Raw genomic sequence first — 8,254 nt, 5'->3', positions numbered from 1 at the left:
CCAAGAAACGAGATGGCAAACATAGAAGAAATGTCAATGGGAGCTTACAAGAAGCGAATTCGAGACGATGTTGGCCCTGGGTTAGTACAACCCGCGATTCCTACCACTGCCACATTCGAGCTAAAGGGACACATCCTTACTGCACTTAAGGATGTTCCATTTTATGGAAAGGATCATGAGGATGATTTTAAGCATCTAGATGAGGTCAATGACATTGCGGATTATTTCAATGTCCCGAATGTTAATAGAGAAACCATCTTGCTAAGGATGCTTCCCGTTACTTTTAAGGGAGCTGCTAAAGATTGGTTAAAAGCACTTCCACCTGGTACAATCACTACTTGGGCTCAGATGCGCGAACAATTTTTGGACCAATTTTGCCCACCATCAAAGATAGCTAAACTCAAGAAGGCAATAGCCAACTTTGAGCAACAACCGGGGGAGTCACTATACGAGGCATGAGAGCGTTACAAAGGATTGTTAAGGAATTGTCCTCAACATGATCTTAATGTTCAACAAGAGATGTCTATTTTCTATGATGGGGTCAATGTTATGACCAGGCAACTCCTTGATTCTCAAGGGCCACTGACAAAGAAAAATCCAAGGGAGGTCAAGGAGTTAGTTGAAGAATTCGCAAAACACTCTCGTGAGTACTACAACCCAAGACAAGATGGAGCAAAAGACAGTGGAGGTGCACATTCTGAAGAGATGGCTGCTATGATGGCAATGCTCAATACTATGGACCGGATATTGACCCAAATGGACCAATCAATTCATGCAATAAGAGTTGGATGTGAGAGATGCAGTGGGCCACACTTGACTAAGGATTGCCATTTGGATGAATATGGGAACAAGAAGGCTCAAGTTTGTTACTCGAGTGGGGACAAGTATTATGATGTAACATCCGGATTTTCAGGTATGTTATTTTTAATTATTTATTTTTGAGGATCATTGATCTACTCGACGAGTTGGTGCTATGACTCGTCGAGTAGAAGCGGGGTGGCCAAACAAGTTTAATGAACTACTCGACGAGTCCAAGAGTAGACTCGTCGAGTAGGCGCTGTAAGTGGAAACCCTAGATCCCTGGGTTTGGGACCTATTTAAAGGCACTTATAGCCTCATTTGCGGCCACACCTCTCTGAGAAAAAACCCTAAACGCCCCTTGAGCTTGTCTTGAGCCTTACTTGAGATTGTGAGTGCATTTTGGTGTGATTTTGCAAAGGAAAAGAAGGGTTCCAGTAAGAAGGACCAAATGAGGTTGTCATTCTGAGGTCTTGGAGCAAGGAGCTTCACTTTGAAGTAACAAATCGGCCCTCTCTTTCTGTATGGTGTAGATTGCTTGAATCTAGGGTTTCTTGACCCTTGCCTTCAAAGGATTTTGGAGTATTTGAAGTCTCTTTGTGGAATAAGCATTAGATCTGGACCTTAAGAGGTCCAGAGAGTCCCAACCTTCCAGCTCTATGCAGTCCCTTTGGAGTTGTGGACCTTGGTTGCCATTTTAGGAGCTATTTCACCAAAAGAAGCCCTAGGAGTGTTGCATGAGCGTAAAGGTTGGACCTTTATGTAATTATTGGGTACTAGAAGGTCATATCTACAGGTTAGAGAAGCAGATCTGACCTCAGAAGGTCATTTGAGTAATCTCATGGACGAAACTCGCCGAGTCCATGAGCGGACTCGACGAGTCGGGTCGTGTTGCACCACGATTCGTGATCAGTGGTAACCGTTGAGAAAAAGGTTAGCTCGACGAGTCGAGTGGGGCCTTAGGAGGATTCAGAGGACACTTATGGACTCACCGAGTCACCCAAGTGCACTCGACGAGTCTGGTCAAAGTTGGACCGTTGATTGGGTTGACTTTTAGGGTTTGGTCAACATTTGGACTTTGGACCATTGGAGGGGTAAAATGGTCTTTTCCCCTTCTGAGAGAATATAGGGAGGGATTAGTTTAGCCTTTGAGAGCCGTATTAATTAGAGTTAATTACTTTATGTGATTAGGCGGAGGATAGATCAGATATTCGAGTTCGAGACTTTCCGAGATTTTCGAGGTGAGTCTTCTCACTATACATTACCTAGAGTGGTATCTATGTGCAGACCGGAGGGTCTTATGTGTTATGTGTATGTTTGAGTTTATGTGCATTGTGATATATGTATGCTATGTGTTATATAGACCGGACCAGAGGGTCCAACGATATAGACCGGGCCAGAGGGTCCAACGATTTAGAACGGACCGGAGGGTCCAACGAGCTAGACCGGACTGGAGGGTCCAACGAGCTACGGGACTGGAGGGTCCCACTGAGACACATTGACCGAAAGGTCATACCGAGTTATAGCCTCAAGTGGTTTATGTGTTGTATGTGGTATTTTGGGGGAACTCACTAAGCGTTTATGTTTACCGTGTTATGTGATATGTGTTTCAGGTACCAGCGAGGATCGCGGGAAGGCGCCGGCATGATTTGTACACACTGGCAGAGGATTATGTTTTGAGATTCTGGGATATGTTTTATTATGATAACATTTGACACACGAGTTCTTGAGAATATTATACGAGTTTTATCATGTATGAAAAATGAAAAATTGTTTTAAAATTTACGTCGTTACAGATGAAGACTGGAGGAAACCAAAGAAGGAGTGGCTGCCTTATGATGAATACAAGAAGCAGAAAGAGGAGAAATTCAAGCAGACAGGCCAAGGCTTCTACCAAAAAGAGCAACCACCAGCCGAGAAGAAAGTAGACTTGGAAAATATTTTGACCCGATTTATGGAGGCCTCCGAGAAAAGGCATGATGATACTGATGCAGTGCTAAAGGAACACATGAAAATGGTGAAAGAACAGCACACAATGATGATTGACCAGCAAGCATCATCAAGAAATCATCAAGCATCGATTCATAATTTAGAAGTCCAAGTTGGTCAACTAACTACTTTGGTGAGCAACAAATTATCCTCACAATTTCCCGAAAAGAATGCTCAATCCCATGTTATGATGATTGGTACTGAAGAAGAGGCCATCTCTGAGTTCTTAGAAGCACTAGAGGAGGAGCCAAAGCCATCCGGACCGAAGCCGAAGAAGTCGAAGCTCAAAATCGAAATTGTTGCTGAAACACCAGACTCACGTCGTGAGCCCGCCATGCTCACGACGTGGGCTCGGTCTGAACAGAAAAATTCAGAATCTGTTCCGGCTTACCGACCGCCTTTGTCGTTTCCGTCTAGAGCACATCTCAGTCCACTAGAAAGGGAACATCTGGAGTTTATTCAGCAAATAAAGGGTATTCCTATTAATACCCCTTTTATTGAGTCACTATCTAAAATTCCAGAGTATGCGAAGTTCCTACAAGATCTTATAGACACTCGTCAACAATTAAAGAAGAACTCTAAAGTAATTCTTAGTGAACAAAGTTCAAAAGTTGTATTGGGAGAGATACCTAAGAAGATGGGAGATCCCGGACGACTTCACTCTTCCATGTAGGGATGAGATTTAGAACCGGAAAACCGGACCGGAACCAGAATCGGACCGGAACTGGAACCGTTAGAACCGAAATATATACAACCGGTTCCGGTTCCGGGTTTAAAAATTGGCTTTATCCGAGTTCCGGGTAATCCGGGTTTGGGTCCATCGGGTCCGGGTAAAACGGGTCTAAAAACCGGAACCAATGTTTGGAACCGGAACCAATTTTAGGGCCGGAACCGGTTTTTGTGAAACGTTTAAAAGATGCATATCTCATTCGTTTCAACTCCGATTGACATGCGGTTTTTTCCAACATGTAGTTTAGAGTTTGTACATGATTTTAGACTATAAATTTGCCATTTTTAATTTTATATTCATTGACTTACAGTCCCCCCAAGTCGAGATATCAAAGCTGGAAGTTTTTAGTTTTTCAGTTTTTTTGTATTCGGTGAAAGTTTTAAAACATGCATATCTAATTCGTTTGAAGTCGGATTGACATGTGGTTTTTTGCAACTTGTAGTTTACAGTTTGTACATGAGTTTAGACTTTAATTTTGTCATTTTTGGTTTAACATTCAATGATTTACAGTCCTCCAAAGTCGGGATATCAAAACTGAAAATTTTCAACTTTTCAGCAATTTGTTTTTGTACTTTGTATTATGTGAAAATGTTAACACATGCATATCTCATTCGTTTAAAGTCGGATTGACATGCGGTTTTTTCCAGAGTGTATTTTAGAGTTTGTACATGATTTTAGACTATAATTTTGTTAATTTTAGTTTCATATTCAATGAGTTACAGTCCCCCAAAGTCGGGATATCAATATGAAAATTTTCAAAGTTCAACTCACTAAGTAGTAAGTAATTACCAAAAAATTCCGGTTTTCCGGTTCTAAACCCACTTTATCCGGTTCCAACCTACCCACTTTGATGTTTTCGGGTTTTCCGGTTCTAGACCCACTTTACCCGGAACCGTACCCGGAACCGAACCGGAACCGGTTCCTATATACCGGTCCGGTTTCCGGTTCTACAAAATCCCATTAACCGGTTCCGGGTTTTCCGGGTCCGGGTCCATCCGGTCCGGGTTTGGACCCACTTTCGTCCCTACTTCCATGTGAGTTTGGTAACAATTTGAAGACTTATGCTTTAGCCGATTCCGGGGCTAGCATAAATTTGATGCCATATTCATTCTATCAAAAGCTGAATATTCAGGAAATGAAGGCTACAAAGATGACCATCCACATGGCCAATCGTTCGGTGACGCACCCAAGGGGAATTGTAGAAGACATCCTTATTAAAATTGGGAAATTTGTTTTCCCAGTTGACTTTGTGATTATGGATATGAAGGAGGATGTAAATGTCCCAATCATTCTTGGTCGCCCCTTGCTAAATACTGTTAGAGCTTTAGTTGATGTTCGTGAATCCAAGCTTACATTGAGGGTTGGTGACGATGAGGAAGACTTTGGAATACAAGATGGTTTTCAAAGAGAAGATGTAAAAGGTGAGGTGTTCAATATGGATGAAGATAATGATCTTGAAGAATTGGAGAAGCTCATGGAGGAAGAAATCAAGACAATTCATCAAGTCAAACGCACCAAACCGAGAGCATCCGTCCCGTTCTTCGTTGAAGTCATTACCTACACAAAACCAACAACTTTGATGAGTGAGGAAAGCGATGAATTGTCGAGTGATGAAGATGAGGCTACTTCCAAGGAGATAGTCCAGTGGTGAAGGAAGAAAAGATTCCTACGGAGCTTAATAAGAGTGATGAAAAATTAGAGACTAAAGGGATCAAACGCAAGCTCAATGTGGATGAAGTGAAAGCTAAAAAAAAGAATTCAAAGAGGGCGTACATTAGACGAGTTCAAGCGTACAAGAGGCGATGGAAAGAACAGAAGGTCCAAGTGGTGATGGACTCCTCTAATAGCTCAACGTAGGAAGCACGGAGTCCGGCTCACGACTCCATCAAAAAGAAGCGCTTCTCGGGAGGCAACCCGAGTTTGGTTTGGATTTTCTTTTCTTTTTCTTTTAAGTTTTTATTTTTCTAGGAAAATCGATCATATCATCTACAACATTTTATGCATAATAAAACACTGAGTGTGGGGTCCCTAAAATTAAGTGGTAATAATTATGAAATATAGTTAGTGAAACTTGGGATTAATTATGAAATTATATGCTCAGACAGACTTCACGTCGTGAGCCCTTATGTCTCACGACGTGAGTCCAGAAAAATATACTGACTTCTAATTTGTTAGCCCATTCTATGTTTCAGCCCAATAGTTGCTTAATTAAATGTCCTACTATATGCCCCAACCCATTTGTTCATTAATGGAATGGCCCAACTTTTCAGTCCACGAGAACTCATGACGTGAACCTTAGGACTTCACGACGTGAATTGTGAAATGTCACGGGACCACAAATGAGAAACAGATTCCTTTGACCAGCCACTTTGTTTATTCCCCACAAAGTGAGGCTGCCTTCTGGTCCCCCCCCCCCCCATCTTACCGATTGCGGCCAAATCCAACTTCTACTCTCTTTTTGCTTACGTAATCAACGATTTAAGGTAAAGATTTCTTAGTTCTCATGGCTAATTTTGCATTAATAGTTGCATTTAGGGCTAGGGTTTGGTAATTAGTACATTGTTTATTTGTGCCCTAAACTTCGTGATATAGCACTTGCATGTTGCTGGATTGTGCTTAGATTTAACATAAGAATAAACCCCATTGATGATTTTTGGACCGATTCGTGCATAGCTTGATCGATTCTGACCCTCGTTGACGAACTCACGACGTGAATCCTGGACGTGGATGATACAGTTTTCTGTTTTCTCATAATGTCTTGGATTTTTGTTTGCTTTGCTTGCTGTTTATTTTTGCAGGAATGGCTCCAAGAAGAGAGGTTCCAATAGGGGTGGCTAGTTTGCACCCATTTTACGTCTTCCCAACAACTTTGTCTCGGGATATTTTGACATGGTGCAACAACCGGTTGGGGTGGCTGTACAACCGTGAGATTGTTGTTGCCCCCACGATTAATTGGGCGAGATTGAGGGAGGTTGTGCTTGTTGATCAGATGTCCCAGTATCTCACAAAGATATTTTTGGGAAATGGCTTTTCTTTTACGTGCAAAGGGTGGCATAAATTGTTTAGAATTCAAGAGAGGGTGTACAAGGAACTTTGTGTGGAGTTCTTTGCAAATGTGGCATTTCATGAAAATGTCCAAGATCCTACCTTTCAGCAAGCTTTGGTCTTCCGTCTCGGGGGCGAATACTGAGAATGTAGTTTGGTGGAGTTCTCTTGGCGTATGGGTTTGTATGAGGCGCATGAGACTATGACTCATGAGTTTATTATGCTTTTAAGGGAGGCTGCCCGAGGGTATGAGAATGGAGCACCGGGGGTTGGTTTTTGGAGCAACATTGCTTCTGGAGTGTTTAATTCTGGGGTGTCACCAGAGAGCAGCATCAAATCTCCCATCCACCGCCTTATCACCTTTTCCATCCACCATAAACGTCATGGGGACAAGGTCACAAAGATGAACTTGTTCTATTTGTGGTCAATTTTACAGCCGGGAGTATGCTGCAACATTCCATACTTCTTGGCCCGCTATTTGGCGGAATATGCTACGAGTTCCCACCCCGGGAGCCCCATTTGTGGTGGCCATTTTATCACACGATTATCCCGGTCTTATGGTTTGATCGTTCCCGACATCACCCGCTCTTTGACTTGTATGGAGGGGATCGAGTTTACTATGGGATATTTGGAGACAATGCGGGTAGTAAAGAATTATGGGTCTCATTGGGGAATTATACATTCGGATGATGATGATGGTGACGAGCAGCAAGATGAGCAACCCGAGCCACAACCACAACCACGGCCTCGGCGGAGGAATGTTAGAGGTCGAGGAGAGAGAGGGCAGCCGGTGCATCAACACACACCCTTTGGAGGAGCACCTTTTGGAGGAGATATGGAGGGTTATTTTGATCAATTATCATTGAGTACTAATTGGATCGGGGGTACAATGGAGAACATGGTCCGACATTTCGGTATTGAGCAACCACCACACTTGGGGAATCAATACCCCATTTGTCCTACATGGAGCTCTTATCAACAGTCAAGGGGAGACGAAGCAGGAACAAGTGGAGCACATAACAATGAAGAAGATGATTGATCGTTTGCTTTTATTTTGATTATTTAGTTTTATTTAGTTTTTTTTGGGTTGTGTTGTTTTTGAACTTGTTTGGATTGTTAAACTTTTGTTACGATATTATGTTACTTCTATTTTTCCTTTGGTCGCTATTTTTCAGATTTGCTAAAGGAGTCTCGGGAAGGAAAGTCGAGTCGAGAGCGTATACGTCTAGACAAGTGTCATTTAGAGTCTAAAGTCTAGAGTCGAGACCTACAATTGGAAATAAGTGTGGGGTGAGTCGAGAGAAAAGGTAGAGTTAGAAGAGTCGTCAAACACTGCATTTAGAAGGTTCTTAATTCATTAAGACATTGGTTGGAGTACATTTATTTACAAGAAGGATGGGGTTGTTTTAGTTTTTGTTTGCCCAGTTCTCACGTCGTGAGTCCTTATTCCTCACGTCGTGAGCTGGGTTGCAAAGGCATTCTGAATATATATTTAGCGACTTCACGTCGTGAACACTATTACTCACGTCGTGAGTCGTATATTCTCACAAACATGCAGCCTTTTCATTCACCTTTTCTACATGCTTCACCACCATTCTCTTTGAAGTTATTTTGAAGATTATTCTGGCTCGTTTCCTCCACTATATAATGTGGCGTATGCTTTCCCACATTATTCTTCACGTTTTGGAGATT

At 42.3% G+C, this 8,254-nt stretch overlaps 1 non-coding gene across 1 annotated transcript; it reads right to left on the bottom strand.

Annotated features, from left to right (window-relative positions):
- Positions 1–396: 396 nt before the first annotated feature.
- LOC145168258 (small nucleolar RNA R71) lies at positions 397–503 on the bottom strand. Its single transcript, XR_013741825.1, has one exon. It is a non-coding gene; the product is annotated as a small nucleolar RNA R71 (small nucleolar RNA).
- Positions 504–8,254: the final 7,751 nt, after the last annotated feature.

This window comes from Lactuca virosa, chromosome 3, assembly GCF_052849685.1.
Source record: "Lactuca virosa cultivar CGN04683 chromosome 3, Lactuca_virosa_CGN04683_v6, whole genome shotgun sequence".
NCBI lineage: Eukaryota > Viridiplantae > Streptophyta > Magnoliopsida > Asterales > Asteraceae > Lactuca > Lactuca virosa.
The sequence above is the reverse complement of the archived record's forward strand: the minus strand, read 5'-3'. Positions and strand labels throughout refer to the sequence as shown.